Source organism: Carya illinoinensis, chromosome 1, assembly GCF_018687715.1.
Source record: "Carya illinoinensis cultivar Pawnee chromosome 1, C.illinoinensisPawnee_v1, whole genome shotgun sequence".
Lineage (NCBI taxonomy): Eukaryota > Viridiplantae > Streptophyta > Magnoliopsida > Fagales > Juglandaceae > Carya > Carya illinoinensis.
In genome coordinates this window covers 26,984,251-27,002,275 of record NC_056752.1, presented here as the reverse complement: position 1 = coordinate 27,002,275, position 18,025 = coordinate 26,984,251, and the positions used below count along the sequence as shown (strand labels likewise).

The 18,025-nt window shown below is 35.6% G+C and overlaps 1 non-coding gene across 1 annotated transcript; it reads left to right on the top strand.

Annotated features, from left to right (window-relative positions):
• The first annotated feature begins 14,229 nt into the window (after window positions 1-14,229).
• Window positions 14,230-14,333, top strand: LOC122293727. Its single transcript, XR_006237348.1, has one exon. It is a non-coding gene; the product is annotated as a small nucleolar RNA R71 (small nucleolar RNA).
• The last annotated feature ends 3,692 nt before the right edge of the window (window positions 14,334-18,025 follow it).

Sequence of the window (18,025 nt, the reverse complement as noted above, 5' to 3'; positions counted from 1 at the left end):
GGGGGCCAGCAAGGGTTAGTTCTCATGGTGGGGGAAATTATTTTCTATCCATTATTGATGACTATTCTAGAAAGGTTTGGGTTTATATCCTTAAACATAAAAGTGACACCTTTAACAAGTTTAAGGAATGGAAAACCTTGGTTGAAAATCAAGTTGGGAGGAAGGTTAAAAAGCTTAGGACAGATAATGGACTTGAGTACTTATCAAATGAATTTAATAACTATTGCCAAAAGGAGGGCATTGCAAGGCATAGGACAGTGAGGGAAACACCCCAACAGAATGGCCTAGCTGAGAGAATGAATAGAACAATTCTTGAGAGGGTTAGGTGCATGTTGTCCAATGCAAAATTACCTAAAACTTTTTGGGCAGAGGCAGTCAGTACTGCTGTTTATTTGATAAATAGGAGTCCATCCACTACCATTAATTGTAAAACTCCCCAAGAATTATGGACTAGGAAACCCTCAGACTACAGTAATCTGAGGGTATTTGGTTGTGTTGCTTATGCACACATCAAAACTGACAAACTAGAACCTAGGGCTGTGAAATGCATTTTTGTTGGGTATCCTGAAGGAGTAAAAGGTTATAAACTATGGATAAAGGAACCTGGAAAACAAAAGTGTATAATAAGTAGAGATGTGATTTTTAATGAGTCACAAATGGCCAGATCTTAATTGGATTCACTTGAGACTCAACCTGCCATAGTCCCAGAAAAGGTTCAGGTTGAGGTGGAGTCCTTGGACTCACCACCTCAAGAAACATTTATACAGTCTGGAGATGATTCGAAATCTAGATTAGAAAGTGACCAAGGGAAAATCACTGACTCTTATAACCTTGTAAGGGATAGATCAAGAAGGGTTATAAGACCACCATTGAGATTTGCACATGATGATATAACATCCTATGCTCTCTCTGTAGCACAAGACATTGAAGATCCTGAATCAAGGTGTTATAAAGAAGCAATGAATAGTAAAGAATCTAGCAATTGGCTTCTTGCAATGCAAGAAGAAATAGAATCTCTTTATAAGAATAAGACTTGGGAAATGGTGTTAAAACTTGAAAAAGTTAAAATCATAGGGTCTAAATGGATATTCAAGAAAAATGAGGGTATAACTGGAGTAGAAAAACCTAGGTACAAAGCTAGGTTAGTGGCAAAGGGTTTTACACAAAGAGAAGGTATAGATTTCAATGAAATCTTCTCTCCTGTAGTAAAACATAGTTCTATCAGATTGTTGTTAGCCCACACTGCTTATCATGACTTGTTTCTAGAACAGTTGGATGTTAAAACTGCTTTTTTTACATGATGAATTAGAAGAAACTCTGTACATGCAGCCTCCTGAAGGCTTTATAAACGAATCCAATAAGAGCCATGTGTGTTTGTTGAAAAAATCTTTGTATGGACTAAAACAATCCCCAAGACAGTGGTATAAAAGATTTGACACACATATAGTTGAGAATGGTTTTAAAAGATGCACTTATGATAGCTGTGTATATTTTAAAGTTTCTGATGATGTCACTATTTACCTTTTATTATATGTAGAAGACATGCTCATTACTTGTAAAGATAAGTGTAAAATTGAGCATGTAAAAGAAATTTTAAAATCTGTTTTTGAAATGAAAGACCTTGGACCTGCTAAAAAAATCTTAGGTATGGAGATAATTAGAGATAGAAAAAGGAAATTACTCTAATTATCACAAAAAACATATCTACAAAGGGTACTTAAAAGATTTAGCATGGATTCAGCTAAATTTGTGAGTACCCCAATTGGACAGCATTTAAACGTTCTGTAAATCAGTCCCCTAAAACTGATGATGAAAGGGAATTTATGATAAAAATACCATATGCAAGTATGGTAGGTAGTATCATGTATGCAATGGTCTGTTCAAGACCAGACCTTACCTATGCTGTTAGTCTAGTTAGTAGGTTCATGGGAAACCCTGGGAAACCCCACTGGCAAGCATTGAAGTGGGTGTTTCAATACTTAACAGGCTCCTCTGGTTTAGGATTAAGGTTTGGTGGAAATGTGTTAAGTGGTCAAGAAATCTGTGGTTTTGTAGATTCTGATTTTGCTGGAAACTTGGATACAAGGAAGTCTTTGATTGGCTATGTATTCACTGCTTTTGGTGGTGCTGTGAGTTGGAAATCTAATTTACAATCAGTTGTAGTTTTGTCAACAACTGAGGCCGAATACATAGCCATGACAGAGGCTATAAAGGAGGCTTTATGGTTGAGAGGTATAACAAATGAACTAGGCTTATTTGAGGGTAATATCACAGTCTACTGTGATAATCAAAGCACTATACATCTCACTAAAAATCAAGTTTTTCATAAAAGATCAAAACATATTGACATTAGACTTCACTTTGTTAAAGATGTGGTTGCAGGTGGCACTGTCAAAGTGGAGAAAGTGCCAACAGAAGAAAACCCAGCAGACATGATGACCAAACCATTGCCAAGATCAAAGTTCAGGCACTGCCTAGACTTGATCAACATGGAGGAGAGCTGACCAGGGAATAAAAGGTGGGATCTGGCCAGAGATGGGTAACCTTGAAGTCAAATTGATGACAAGGTGGAGATTATAGTGTTCTGTGTCAATAATTTGTACATAGAAGGACATATTTGTAATTTTGTATCTTATTAATCTGTTCTTGTATCCGGTGGTTATTACATGGCCACGTGTTTAGATCATATACATTAGGGTTCTGCTGTGTTATGAGTTAGTGGTATAAAAGGCCAAGTGATGGCCACTGTAGAAAACAGATATAGAGACAGAGCCGTATGAGAGAAAGGGGCAAATAGAGAGAAATTAGGGTTTACAAAGAGAAACTGAAATCAGTGAAGATTGAGAGGGAGTTAAGGTCATTTTATGATCTGAATATTGTAAACTGTTCCTCTGTTGCGATTAGAAGTTCTAATAAGATGATCTTTGGCCAGTTCCCCCTGTGGATGTAGATCCGAAAGGATCGAACCACGTTAAATCCTCGTGTTCCTGGTATATTCGTTCTATTTTCTTATTTACAATTTGATTGTGTTTTCTGTTTTATATTTCTTGAATCAATCTTGGTATCTTGTTCAGACTTGTTGAGATATTTGGTGTTCTTGCTAAAACCCTAGAAATACAACAACCTTTTTGTAAAAGGAAAAGAAGTGTAAAGTTAAAATTTTACTAGTAGGAAAGTTTTGTTGGTATGTTTGAGGTGATGAGAAAAATTGTATAATTGTAACAATTTTTCATATAATGAATTTTCTTCTCTGGGTCTGGTAGTTTTTTTTCATGTTTTGGAATTTCCACGTAAGTTTCTTGTATTGTTATTATTTTTCTATTTTTCTTATTATTCCTACAAATAGTATATCCTAGGAGGTGAATTTGAGAGGTCCAAATTTTCAACAATTGATATCAGAGATACTAGGTTCTTTTTGTGGGGTGAAGCTTTGGTATGGTTATGTGGATACGTATAGTCTAAGGAGGTTCTATCTAGGAGATTGGAAATTTTAAGTGTGTCCATTATGACCCTCCAATCTTTCTTAGGAACTTACTTAGTGAGGCATTATTCATTTCTACAGTAAATTTATCAAAGTAATGTAAGGAAATAGGCCTTCAAATCTTGTCTGATTTGAGGTGGAGAAATTTGATAGGAAAATCAATTTTGACTTGTGGCAAGTACAAGTCAAGGATGTCTTGATTCAATTAGGATTATACAAGGCATTGAAGGGCAGACCAGCACCTGAAGTTAGCACTGGTACTAGTGTGACTGGTGAAAGGAGCAGATTTAAAATGAGCGATGAAAATTGGGAGGATCTGGATTTGAGAACAACAAATGCGATATGTCTGTGTCTGGCCAAAAATGTTCTTACAAATGTGTATGGAATATCTACGGTAAAGGAACTCTGGAAAAAACTTGAAGAGTTGTATCAGACAAAGGGTGTCTCAAATCGTGTGTACCTGAAAGAACAATTTCATACACTGTGGATGAGTGAAGGTACAACTATTTTAGATCATTTAAGCGTTCACAATGGCATTATCGCTGAGTTAGAAGATATTGGAGTTAAAATTGATGATGAGGATCAAGCCTTGAGACTCATCTGGTCTCTTCCACCTTCCTATGAGCACATGAAGCCTATTTTGATACATGGGAAGGAGAAAATAATTTTTTCAGAGGCTACTAGTAAAATATTTTCTGAAAAGAGAAGACTAAGTAGTGGAAATAATGTTACACTTGAGAACATAGTAATGGTAGTAGCTGGAAATGAGAAGATGAAGAACTCCATGAAAAAGAAAGTAGTTTGTTGAGAGTGTGGACAATCTAGACACGTCAAGAAAAATTGTCCAAGAGTTGGAGCAGGTTCAACAAGTGGCTTCAAGTCAATAAATGGAGATATTGGAAATGATGCTAATATTGTGTCTCTCTCCATGGAAGATTTTGATTTTTAAAATGAGACATGTACATTCTTATGGCATGCCGCTAATTCCCAAAATTGTCATGATAGAGGATGTGTTAATGTTAGCAGGTCCACAAGTTTGCACACAAGCATTGGTTTGTCATTGATGCATGGTGTGTGGTGGAAATTCATATCGATGGCTGATGAACTTCCAAGAGAACCAAATGTGGAAATTATACCATAATTTTTCAGCAAGTTTGTTTTTCGACATGGGCCAAAGTGAAATGCTTGGAATTGGTTTATTCTGAGTAGGTATGCTTTTATGATGAAGCATGATAGCCAAAGCTATGAAGATCTTCATTGAAGTGGAGTTTAGCTGTGGGATCAGTCAAAATTGCAAGGTGGAAATTGTTGACTTGTGCTCCTTTATTAGTTCCACATCGGTTGAATTAAAGAAAAAGACATAAGCCATGAGTTATAAATAAGAGGTTTAGCCTCTTAGTTTAAGTGCACAAGTTGAAAGCTTATCTAGTAACTTTTGATTTTAGTTAAATTCTTCTATTGGCCTTTCTGTAAAAAGGAAATAGGTGTAAAGTTAAAGTTTTTTTAGTGGAAAAGCTTTGTAGGTGTGTTTAAGGTGAGGAAAAAAATTGTGTGATTGTAATAATTTTTCACATAGTGAATTTTCTTCTCTGAGTTTGGTAGTTTTTTCTCTTGTTTTGGAGTTTCCACGTAAATTTATTGTGTTGTGTTGCGACTAAACTCTGACTCAAATTAATGAATCAAAAATCTAGTGCAGTTTTACCTGCAAGTATACAGGCGTTGTAGTATCTTACAGGATCGTATCCACAGGGATTGACTTTTGTGATAAAGAAATAAATTCAGACAATAAAATGAAATTACTAAAAGAAACGTACTATCAAATGAAGATTGATAAAATAAATGGAAAAAGACTAAGGTTTCGAGGATCCGTCTAATGATTTATGATATTGTTTCCGATCAATTTACTACAATTAAACTAGAATAATGATTCCGTTTAATTGGTAGATTTAGCATTTAAGATCGAGAAAAACAGACGCTTATGATTGAGCGTAAACGATTGATGGTTAAAACATTTACAAATCTATTTGAATACCACAGGGATTCCTCAAGCATTCACTGTATTCGGAAATCACAATGAATCAAGACGAGTATATAGATAATCAAAATTTTCAAATAAAAACTTTCAATCAATCAAACTCGCAAAATAGATTTTACGTCGATTCGGAAACAATATGTAAATCATTAAACTTCACCTCTAACCTTAGTATGAAAATTTAGCCAAACATATTTATTACAAATACTATAGAAATCATATAAATATTATTCATTAGAAAACTAAAATGGAATACAAGAAATACTAGGTAACAATTTTAGAAACAACAAAATTTAGAATCTAGTCAACCTTGAAAGAATAAAGTTCACAACATAATTAAAATGCATAAAACAGAAATTGAAACTAAGTTGCAGCCCAATGCCAAAAGAAAAACATGAATAAGCGAAAAGAAATACAACTCCAACCACTTCACATGTCCCTTTCTACACTCACAAGTTCCTACTCTATTTAATTCCAACACATGAATTTATTCCCACCAATAAAGACTAAGAAACCAATTTGCTCTCTTCCTTTCTCATGACTTTCCTCTTTTCTTCCCTCTTCCTCCATGTCCCTGCCTCTCTTCAACCAACCTCTATTTATAGCAGAAAATGCAATAGCCGAACAACCCCACTTGCCTCTTGAAAAATCAATCAATTTCCTTAATTTCGGTTCCATGTTCCCCTCTCCTTCATCCATTACTTTATTCTCCCTTTAATCATGGCACCTCACTTTCTTCACACACCAATCTCTACTCAATTTGCTGCTCGAATGTAAGGCCAAAAGAAATCCTTGAGAATCTGCTGCTAGCCGAATTAAAAAGAGAGAAGAAAAATTCAATTTCTCCACCTCTTGCTGCCAAACCGAAAGTGAAGAATAAAGGTTAAGAAAATTAGCTGCACTACTCCTCCTTCTCTTTTCACATACGGCACTTTCACTCATCCTAACTCCCTCCAATCAAATTAATCCACCGGCTGCTTCTCTCACATAAGGAATATCTCATTCTAATCATGTACCGATTCTTTGACTGGAATGGCCCACGTTCAGCTCACCTTTCGTCCAGCAATATCACAAGTCGGTGCCAATCAATACTTTAAATTCCAGCTACACTCAAGCTGTCTCACTCCAGCTAGTCTTCCAGTTGTTCTTGTTGATCTTTCGGTTGTTGATTCTACTCTCCTTCAATCATGCACAACACACCTTTTCCGTAAATGTCTTGCTCTTCTTCCAGCTTTTCGGTCCAACTAGTTTATTTCTGCATCTGCATGTGCATCTATTTTTGGCTGGTTCGAATAATTGGTCTGCTGCATGGTTGCTGTGTTGCAACGTGCATGTGATGTCCTCTACATATATGTATTGCCGAGTGGTGCTTGCATTTGAGTCCCATTCTTTCTTTCCTTCCATAAATGCCCTACAATATATAAATGAATTGGTATCATAGTTTAAATATTTCAAGGGCAAATATGAGACCTTGATGTGCAAAAAATATTGGCATCAATTAATTTGACATTCAATATTAGAATTTGATGCATAATTAAGTGTTCAATCCTTATTTGATAAAATAAATCATTCATTTAAACAACTTAATTATGCAATTCTAACCCTTTATCATGTTGTTATTATTTTTTTATTTTGCTTGTTTTTTCTACAAAGGGTAGAGATCCTAGGAGGTGAATTTGAAAGGTCCAAATTCCTAACACATTCAAGTATTTATAGGCTACAAGAAAAGCTGCTTATGGTTATTGAACTGGAAACACTTGAAAATCTTTGAAGTAACATCATGAAACAATGGCAACCCAAGGCTCAAATCTTGGCACATCAAAGCAGATAGAATCTTAAAGGTTTCATTAAGGCCTATGATGTTAGATGACAAATTGATTTGGGCAAAGAGCAAAAACACAGAGTTTTCTGTCGAAGGAGCTACTACGCTTTGCAGTAACAAAGAGGATGGATGGTGAACCTCCCAGTACTGGGGCAAGAAGGAGTTTCTAGGGAATTTAAAGATGCCAAGTGAAGTTCTTTTAATTTGCTTGGAGGTTCTGTTTGGAAACTCAAAAAAAAAAAAAAAAAAAAAAAAGGGAAAAAAAAAATCCATTGAAAGGATGTGATTTGAGTAGGCATGAAGTAGAAGACTGTCTCCATGCTTTATGCTGCTGTCCTTAGTTATATGAGGCAAAGGTGGAAGGATCGGATCCTTGGTGCTTGATTTTGGCAAAAGCAAGCCTGCCAACTTTGAATTATTAGCATGGGATTTAAATGAGAATCTTAAGCCAATGGACTTGGAATCCAAAGAGGCTGATGCTGCAGAATATTAAAAAGCTAAGCTTGCACAGAATGGTTTTGGAAGGCAGTCCTCATGGGGCGTTAAAGGAAGCTTAATGCAGAAGGTGTAATCTTTCATGACTTTCAAAAGGCATTGGCTTGGCCAAATGAGAAGGATGGTCAAAATTTAGATAATCCGTGCCAAAAAGACCCCACATTCAAACTCTTGCAATTTTGAGAGGAATGCAAATTATAGCTGAAAGTGATTCTTCAAGGGCGAGTAATGCTCTCAAATCTTCTTCTCCTAATATTTCAAGAAAAAGGACCCTTGATTGGGAATATCAAGTAAATTTGGTATTATTACTTGATTACTAATCAGACCTCCAGCTTCTTGCATTTGTTTCCTTTGATTATGTCTATGAGAAGTAAAAAAGGGGTTAAGTAATGGAAATTGGTAAAAGGATTTTACAAAAGAATTTATTGAAGGTCGACGAATTTATGGGTATGATTAAAAAATTAAGCTTCGCATGAGAGCATCCATTTGTGCATTCCTTCTGAAGAACGCCCACACCAAACACACCCATAATATCAAGGGAAAGATTCATTTACACATTAACATTCCTAATGCTTATTTTAGTAGCATATTTTAAGTAGTTTTATATATGTTATATCATAATAGGTGTTATTGAAAATAATGAAATATATAATGACAGAGTTACTTTTATCTGTTAAAAACTATATATGTTTTATTTGGTGATGACATCCTTTATGTCCCCGTTTGAATATTTAGAAATTCTCAATATATTTGTAAATAATAATAAAATGATTCGAATTAAAATATTTTATTAGATTTTAAAAAAGAAGAGTGAAAAAGTTAAATAAAAATATTATAAAATTAAAAAAAATTTTAATATAATTTTTATTTTAAAATTTAAAAAAATAGTATTTAATATAACTTTGAAAGGCGCCTACTTTTTTTGTAAGGACCCCGGTAATAGGCAGCCTTTTCCACTACACAAACGTAATTTTTGTTTTTTGTTTTTTTTTTTTTTTTTTTTTTTTTTTTTATTTTATTGGATCCCTGGCTTGTCCCTTTTCTCATTCATTTCAAATTTCTTCCTAAGCCATTAGGATATGGTTCATTAGAGTCTCAAATAATTGAAATGTAAATCAACCAACAATGACTCAATGTAGTCTTTCTAGGCCTTCCGGGTATGTGTTGTGTGTGTTTTAGCAAAACTTTTAACATCTTTCCCTTGGTTTAACAACTAAATAAAATGGATAAGTCCCTCTTTTGACATGTACTCATATTTGCACTACATTCCACATGTTCCATGACCTCAACAAATCATTTTTTTTTTTTTTTTTTTTACACATTTTTAACAAAATTTTAATACAATTTTAACAGAAAACCCTTCCCCCAACTAAATGTGACATTGTCCTCAATGTTCAGCAATTGAATATTCGATGGTGTATACTATGCAGACATGAATTGAAGCAAGATAAACACTGCAGAACATATACTGAGACGAAAATGATTGAACAGAGAGGAAATAATTCACCTGAGATACTCGAGTGCACACAAGGGGTAGATTTCTGTCAAAGTTAAAAACACAAAAGAAAACAAAAGAAGGAAAAACAAAACAAACACATACGGTATATACAATGAGGAATCAGAAATTAATTTTGATACGCAGGATCCTCCAGAGTAATGGACTCAACTTCTGGAGTAAAATCATCCAAAAATGGTTTCAACCTTTGTCCATTAACCTTAAAAACATTACCATTCTCTGGATTTTCTATCTCAATGGCCCCAAAAGGATAAACAGTTTTTACAACAAAGGGACCAATCCATCGGGATCGAAGTTTGCCAGGAAACAAATGGAGCCTTGAATTATACAACAAAACTTTTTGTGAAGGCTCAAAAGATTTTCGGAAAATATTTTTGTCATGAAAAATTTTCATTCTCTCCTTGGCAATACGAGAATTTTCGTAAGCTTCATTCCTTATTTCCTCTAACTCATTAAGCTGAAACTTACGAAGAGAACAAGCCTTATCCAAATCAAAATTAAATTTCTTGATTGCCCAATAAGCTTTGTGTTCCAACTCCACAGGTAAGTGACATGCCTTTCCAAAAATGAGTCGATATGGGGACATACCAATCGGGGTTTTAAAAGCAGTACGGTACACCCAAAGTGTGTCAGTTAGTCGTAAAGACCAATCTTTGCGGCTTGGGTTAACCGTCTTTTCCAAAATTTTTTTGATCTCCCGATTAGATACCTCAACTTGACCACTTGTTTGTGGATGATAAGGGGTAGCAACCTTATGAGTAATACCATATTTTCGCATTAAGGCCTCGAAAGGCTTATTACAAAAATGTTTGCCCCCATCACTGATAATGGCTCGAGGTGTTCCAAACCTTGATAAAATATTTTCTTTCAGAAATTTCAGTACCACTTTGTGGTCATTGTTTTTGCATGGAACAGCCTCAATCCATTTGGACACATAATCCACAGCTACCAAAATGTAGAAATTGCCAAAAGAAACTGGGAAGGGTCCCATGAAATCAATGCCCCAACAATCAAATATTTCAACAACCAAGATTGGATTTAATGGCATCATATTCCGGCGGGTAATCCCTCCCAACTTTTGACAACGCTCACAAGTTTTACAAAATTCATGGGTGTCTTTGAAAATGGTAGGCCAATAGAAACCACATTGCAAAATTTTAAAAGCAGTTTTCTTTCCAGAAAAGTGGCCACCACATGCCCCAGAGTGACAAAAAGATATCACACTTTGAAATTCGTTATTCGGAACACATCGTCTAATTATCTGATCTGGACAATATTTAAACAGATATGGATCATCCCAAAAGAATTTTCTTACCTCCACAAAGAATTTCCTCTTATCTTGTTGAGTCCAAATGTGAGGAATTTCACCTGTAGCAAGAAAATTAGCAATGTCAGCGTACCATGGCACTTGAGATATACCAAAGAGTTGCTCATCTGGAAATGTGTCTTTAATGGGAACTGTCTCTATGGAATCTGAAAGAACAAGTCTAGACAGATGATCAGCAACAACATTCTCAACCCCTTTTTTATCTTTGATTATCAAATCAAATTCTTGCAACAAAAGGATCCATCTAAGTAACCTGGGCTTTGCATCTTTTTTCGCTAAAAGGTACTTTAACGCAGCATGATCAGTAAAGATGACAATTTGAGATCCAATCAAATAAGAGCGAAATTTGTCAAGTGCAAAAATCACTGCAAGTAGCTCTTTTTCAGTTGTTGAATAATTCATTTGAGCACTGTTTAAAGTTCTACTTGCATAATAAATAACACAAGGCTTTTTGTCCCTACGTTGGCCCAACACAGCTCCAACAGCATAATCACTAGCATCACACATAATCTCAAATGGTAAATTCCAATCAGGTGATTGCATAATTGGGGCTGAAATCAACATACCTTTTAGCTTTGTAAAAGCTAACTCACAATCATCAGTCCACACAAAAGAACTTTCCTTTGACAATAAATTGCACAAAGGTCTAGAAATTGTGCTGAAGCCTTTAATGAACCTCCTGTAAAAACCTGCATGACCTAGAAAAGATCTGATATCCCTGATGTTCTTTGGGATGGGCAATTTAGAAATTAATTCAATTTTGGCTTTGTCCACTTCAAAACCTTGAGAAGAAACAATGTGCCCAAGAACAATCCCTTGAGTGACCATAAAATGACACTTCTCCCAGTTTAAAATCAAATTCTTTTCTTTGCATCTAATCAGCACTTTTTCCAAGTGAGTCAAACATTCATCAAATGAATCACCAAAAATAGAAAAATCATCCATGAATATTTCAACGAAACGCTCTACCATGTCACTGAATATGCTCATCATGCATCGTTGAAATGTAGCAGGAGCATTACAAAGTCCGAATGGCATCCTTCGATATGCAAAGGTACCAAATGGACATGTAAATGTGGTCTTTTCTTGATCTTCAGGAGCAATTTCAATTTGGTTATATCCAGAATAACCATCTAGGAAGCAATAGAACTTATGGCCCGCTACACGTTCAATGATTTGATCCATGAATGGTAGGGGAAAATGATCCTTTCTGGTGACAGAATTCAGTTTTCTGTAGTCAATGCACATACGCCAACCAGTAGTAACTCTAGTTGGGATCAGTTCATTGTTAGCATTCTTAACTACAGTTACACCAGATTTCTTGGGTACCACCTGCGTGGGACTAACCCATTTGCTGTCAGAAATAGGGTAAATGATCCCTATATCTAGAAGTTTTAACACCTCTGCTCTGACAACTTCTTTCATGTTGGGGTTCAGTCTACGCTGCATTTCTCTAGAAGGTTTAGAATTGTCCTCTAGATAAATCCTGTGGGTACAGATCAAAGGACTGATACCTTTGATATCAGCTATGGTCCATCCTATTGCCTCTTTGTGTTCGATGAGAACACCAATTAATTTTTTCTCCTGAATTTCATCCAGTCTTGATGAAATGACCACTGGTAATGTCTCTGCTTGGCCTAAAAATGCATATTTGAGATCAGCAGGTAGAGGTTTCAAGTCGAGTTTTGGTGTTTGCACACTTGAAGGGAGAGACATGACATCATGAGGTGGTAATTCCTCAAAACGTGTTCTCCATCTATCAGTGTCCATTATAGGAGTAGATTCTAGCAAAAAATTCATAGATGCAAGCACAGAATCATCATCAAAATTTTCACCATAAACCAAACAAGCCTCAAGAGGGTCAGAAAAACTTGACAAATCAAATTTATTTTGAACAAGAGTTTGGATCAGATTCACTTCCTGCACATCATCATCATCACCAGGTTGTTTACAAATATTGAAAATATTTAACTCCAAAGTCATGTTGCCAAAAGAAATTACCATCACACCACTCCTACAATTTATTAAAGCATTTGAGGTCGCAAGGAACGGCCTTCCCAAAATTATAGGAATTTGAGTGCAAACATCAAAGACAGGTTCCGTGTCCAAAACAATGAAATCCACTGGAAAATAAAATTTTCCTACTTGAACTAGCACATCCTCAACTATCCCTCTCGGTATTTTAATCGAACGATCAGCAAGTTGGAGTGTTACCTTGGTGGGTTTAAGTTCACCAAGACCCAACTGCTCATATACCGAGTAGGGTAGGAGGTTAACACTAGCTCCGAGGTCAAGTAAAGCTTTTTCAATTTTAAAATTTCCAATCACGCAGGAAATTGTTGGACAACCCGGGTCTTTGTACTTTGGTGGAGAATTGTTCTGGAGGATGGCGCTTACCTGCTCAGTGAGGAAAGCCTTCTTCTGCACCTTCATCGTACGCTTTACTGTGCACAAATCTTTCAAAAATTTAGCATACGAAGGAATCTGTTTGATTGCATCCAACAAAGGAATGTTGATTTTTACTTGTTTAAAAATTTCAAGAATATCAGCATTTTGAACCAATTTGTGAGAATGTTGCAATCTTTGGGGAAATGGTGCAGGTATTGGGGCTTTCACAGGCACATCTAATTCAACCTTCTCAAGTTCACCATCACTCTTGGAATTTAAAGAGTTGTTGGTCTCATCAACTTTCGTTGTTGAAATACTCTTATCAATTATTTTTCCACTGCGTAGAGTGGTGATGGACTTTGCATGTTCAAATTTTGAATCAGAAGGATTTGGATTTCTTACCTCGAATTTACCTTTTGGATTTGGCTGAGGTTGAGCAGGAAACTTACCCTTTTCTTGAGCATGTAATGCAGAGGTCAAGTCGCTGATAGAACTTCTCATCTCAGTAATGGCCTGCATTGTCTGAGTGTTGATATTTGCTTGTCCCTGCATAAAAGCATGTAATGTTTCCTCAAGGGTTTTCTTATGTGGAGGCACATAAGGACTAGAAGAAGATGGCCCTTGAGGATTTTGATTTATATTGGACTCATTCCTCCAACTAAAATTGGGATGATTTCTCCATCCAGGATTGTATGTTTCCGAATATGGGGAAGAAAATGGTCTCCGATAGGAATTCATGACATTTGCTTGTTCATGCAACACCTCTTTAAAAGCAGGGATTGTTGGACAATCCTGAGTTAGGTGTCCACTAATTTCACAAATGCCACAATTTTCTTCTTCTTTTTCACTGGCCTTAACCGGATTTACCTTCCTAAGTTCCATGGCTTCGACTTTTCTTGTCAGACTTGCTATCTTAGCATTCACATCATCAGTTCCTTTAAGAACATAAATACCTTCTTGAGACATGGCACTGAGCTTGGGCTTATTTGACCGATCAGAACGATCTGTGTTATCCCAAGATTGGGCATTTTCAGCTAACTGGTCAAAATAGTCCCAAGCATCATCAGGATCTTTATTTAGAAAATCACCATTGCACATCATTTCTACAAACTGACGCATTTGAGATGTTAAACCTTCATAGAAGAAACTAATGGTGCGCCAAGTTTCATAGCCATGATGTGGGCAAGTTAGCAACAATTCTTTAAAACGTTCCCAACACTGAAAAAATGTTTCATTTTCCTTTTGAGAAAAATTCATAATATTTCTGCGAAGAGTGTTGGTCCTATGGGTAGGAAAAAACTTTTTTAGAAATTCCCTTTGCATTTCTTGCCATGTGCCAATAGATCTTGGTCTCAAGGAGTTCAACCAATTCTTAGCTTTTTCTTTCAAAGAGAATGGAAACAACTTTAATCTAACAACATCATCATTGATAGTTTGGTTTTGTAAAGTTGCACAAACTTCTTCAAATTCTTTTAGATGCAAATAAGGACTTTCTGAATCCAAGCCATGAAACTTGGGAAGTAATTGGATTACTCCCGGTTTTAAATCAAAATTTCCCATATTCGTAGGAAAAATCATACAAGATGGAGTACTTGTCCTTGTAGGCTGTAAATATTCACGCAAAGTTCTCATTTGCGGATTATTTTGTGCCTCTTCATCGTCATGAACACTACGATTGTCAGCCATGGTATCAGACTGAGAATTTTTAGAATCACTTGACAAAGTATCAACCAATTCACTTAAAATGATTTCCTCTCTTCTCAATCTACCCGTTTGATCACGTTGCCACGAGATCATTCATCATAGAGGATTGATCATAGAAAAAATAAAATGCAAAACAAGCAATAAAGTAAAAGAAAATAATTTTTTTTTTTTTATTTATTTATTTTTTTTTTTTTTATTTTTTTTTTGAAACGATATTACCAAATGGTATGAATTTGGAAGCAATGTTACATGCTCTGTTTTCTGGAAAACAAATCGTACCTGCAAAAAGGAAATGAAAAACAATTAGCAAAAGATTACTAAATTTTTTTCTTTTCTTTTCTAAAAAAAAAATTATCACACGTTGCAATCCCCGGCAACGGCGCCAAAAACTTGTTGCGACTAAACTCTGACTCAAATTAATGAATCAAAAATCTAGTGCAGTTTTACCTGCAAGTATACAGGCGTTGTAGTATCTTACAGGATCGTATCCACATGGATTGACTTTTGTGATAAAGAAATAAATTCAGACAATAAAATGAAATTACTAAAAGAAACGTACTATCAAATGAAGATTGATAAAATAAATGGAAAAAGACTAAGGTTTCGAGGATCCGTCTAATGATTTATGATATTGTTTCCGATCAATTTACTACAATTAAACTAGAATAATGATTCCGTTTAATTGGTAGATTTAGCATTTAAGATCGAGAAAAACAGACGCTTATGATTGAGCGTAAACGATTGATGGTTAAAACATTTACAAATCTATTTGAATACCACAGGGATTCCTCAAGCATTCACTGTATTCGAAAATCACAATGAATCAAGACGAGTATATAGATAATCAAAATTTTCAAATAAAAACTTTCAATCAATCAAACTCGCAAAATAGATTTTACGTTGATTCGGAAACAATATGTAAATCATTAAACTTCACCTCTAACCTTAGTATGAAAATTTAGCCAAACATATTTATTACAAATACTATAGAAATCATATAAATATTATTCATTAGAAAACTAAAATGGAATACAAGAAATACTAGGTAACAATTTTAGAAACAACAAAATTTAGAATCTAGTCAACCTTGAAAGAATAAAGTTCACAACATAATTAAAATGCATAAAACAGAAATTGAAACTAAGTTGCAGCCCAATGCCTAAAGAAAAACATGAATAAGCGAAAAGAAATACAACTCCAACCACTTCACATGTCCCTTTCTACACTCACAAGTTCCTACTCTATTTAATTCCAACACATGAATTTATTCCCACCAATAAAGACTAAGAAACCAATTTGCTCTCTTCCTTTCTCATGACTTTCCTCTTTTCTTCCCTCTTCCTCCATGTCCCTGCCTCTCTTCAACCAACCTCTATTTATAGCAGAAAATGCAATAGCCGAACAACCCCACTTGCCTCTTGAAAAATCAATCAATTTCCTTAATTTCGGTTCCATGTTCCCCTCTCCTTCATCCATTACTTTATTCTCCCTTTAATCATGGCACCTCACTTTCTTCACACACCAATCTCTACTCAATTTGCTGCTCGAATGTAAGGCCAAAAGAAATCCTTGAGAATCTGCTACTAGCCGAATTAAAAAGAGAGAAGAAAAATTCAATTTCTCCACCTCTTGCTGCCAAACCGAAAGTGAAGAATAAAGGTTAAGAAAATTAGCTGCACTACTCCTCCTTCTCTTTTCACATACGGCACTTTCACTCATCCTAACTCCCTCCAATCAAATTAATCCACCGGCTGCTTCTCTCACATAAGGAATATCTCATTCTAATCATGTACCGATTCTTTGACTGGAATGGCCCACGTTCAGCTCACCTTTCGTCCAGCAATATCACAAGTCGGTGCCAATCAATACTTTAAATTCCAGCTACACTCAAGCTGTCTCACTCCAGCTAGTCTTCCAGTTGTTCTTGTTGATCTTTCGGTTGTTGATTCTACTCTCCTTCAATCATGCACAACACACCTTTTCCGTAAATGTCTTGCTCTTCTTCCAGCTTTTCGGTCCAACTAGTTTATTTCTGCATCTGCATGTGCATCTATTTTTGGCTGGTTCGAATAATTGGTCTGCTGCATGGTTGCTGTGTTGCAACGTGCATGTGATGTCCTCTACATATATGTATTGCCGAGTGGTGCTTGCATTTGAGTCCCATTCTTTCTTTCCTTCCATAAATGCCCTACAATATATAAATGAATTGGTATCATAGTTTAAATATTTCAAGGGCAAATATGAGACCTTGATGTGCAAAAAATATTGGCATCAATTAATTTGACATTCAATATTAGAATTTGATGCATAATTAAGTGTTCAATCCTTATTTGATAAAATAAATCATTCATTTAAACAACTTAATTATGCAATTCTAACCCTTTATCATGTTGTTATTATTTTTTTATTTTTCTTGTTATTTCTACAAAGGGTAGAGATCCTAGGAGGTGAATTTGAAAGGTCCAAATTCCTAACACATTCAAGTATTTATAGGCTACAAGAAAAGCTGCTTATGGTTATTGAACTGGAAACACTTGAAAATCTTTGAAGTAACATCAGGAAACAATGGCAACCCAAGGCTCAAATCTTGGCACATCAAAGCAGATAGAATCTTAAAGGTTTCATTAAGGCCTATGATGTTAGATGACAAATTGATTTGGGCAAAGAGCAAAAACACAGAGTTTTCTGTCGAAGGAGCTACTACGCTTTGCAGTAACAAAGAGGATGGATGGTGAACCTCCCAGTACTGGGGCAAGAAGGAGTTTCTAGGGAATTTAAAGATGCCAAGTGAAGTTCTTTTAATTTGCTTGGAGGTTCTGTTTGGAAACTCAAAAAAAAAAAAAAAAAAAAAAAAGGGAAAAAAAAAATCCATTGAAAGGATGTGATTTGAGTAGGCATGAAGTAGAAGACTGTCTCCATGCTTTATGCTGCTGTCCTTAGTTATATGAGGCAAAGGTGGAAGGATCGGATCCTTGGTGCTTGATTTTGGCAAAAGCAAGCCTGCCAACTTTGAATTATTAGCATGGGATTTAAATGAGAATCTTAAGCCAATGGACTTGGAATCCAAAGAGGCTGATGCTGCAGAATATTAAAAAGCTAAGCTTGCACAGAATGGTTTTGGAAGGCTCCTCCTCATGGGGCGTTAAAGGAAGCTTAATGCAGAAGGTGTAATCTTTCATGACTTTCAAAAGGCATTGGCTTGGCCAAATGAGAAGGATGGTCAAAATTTAGATAATCCGTGCCAAAAAGACCCCACATTC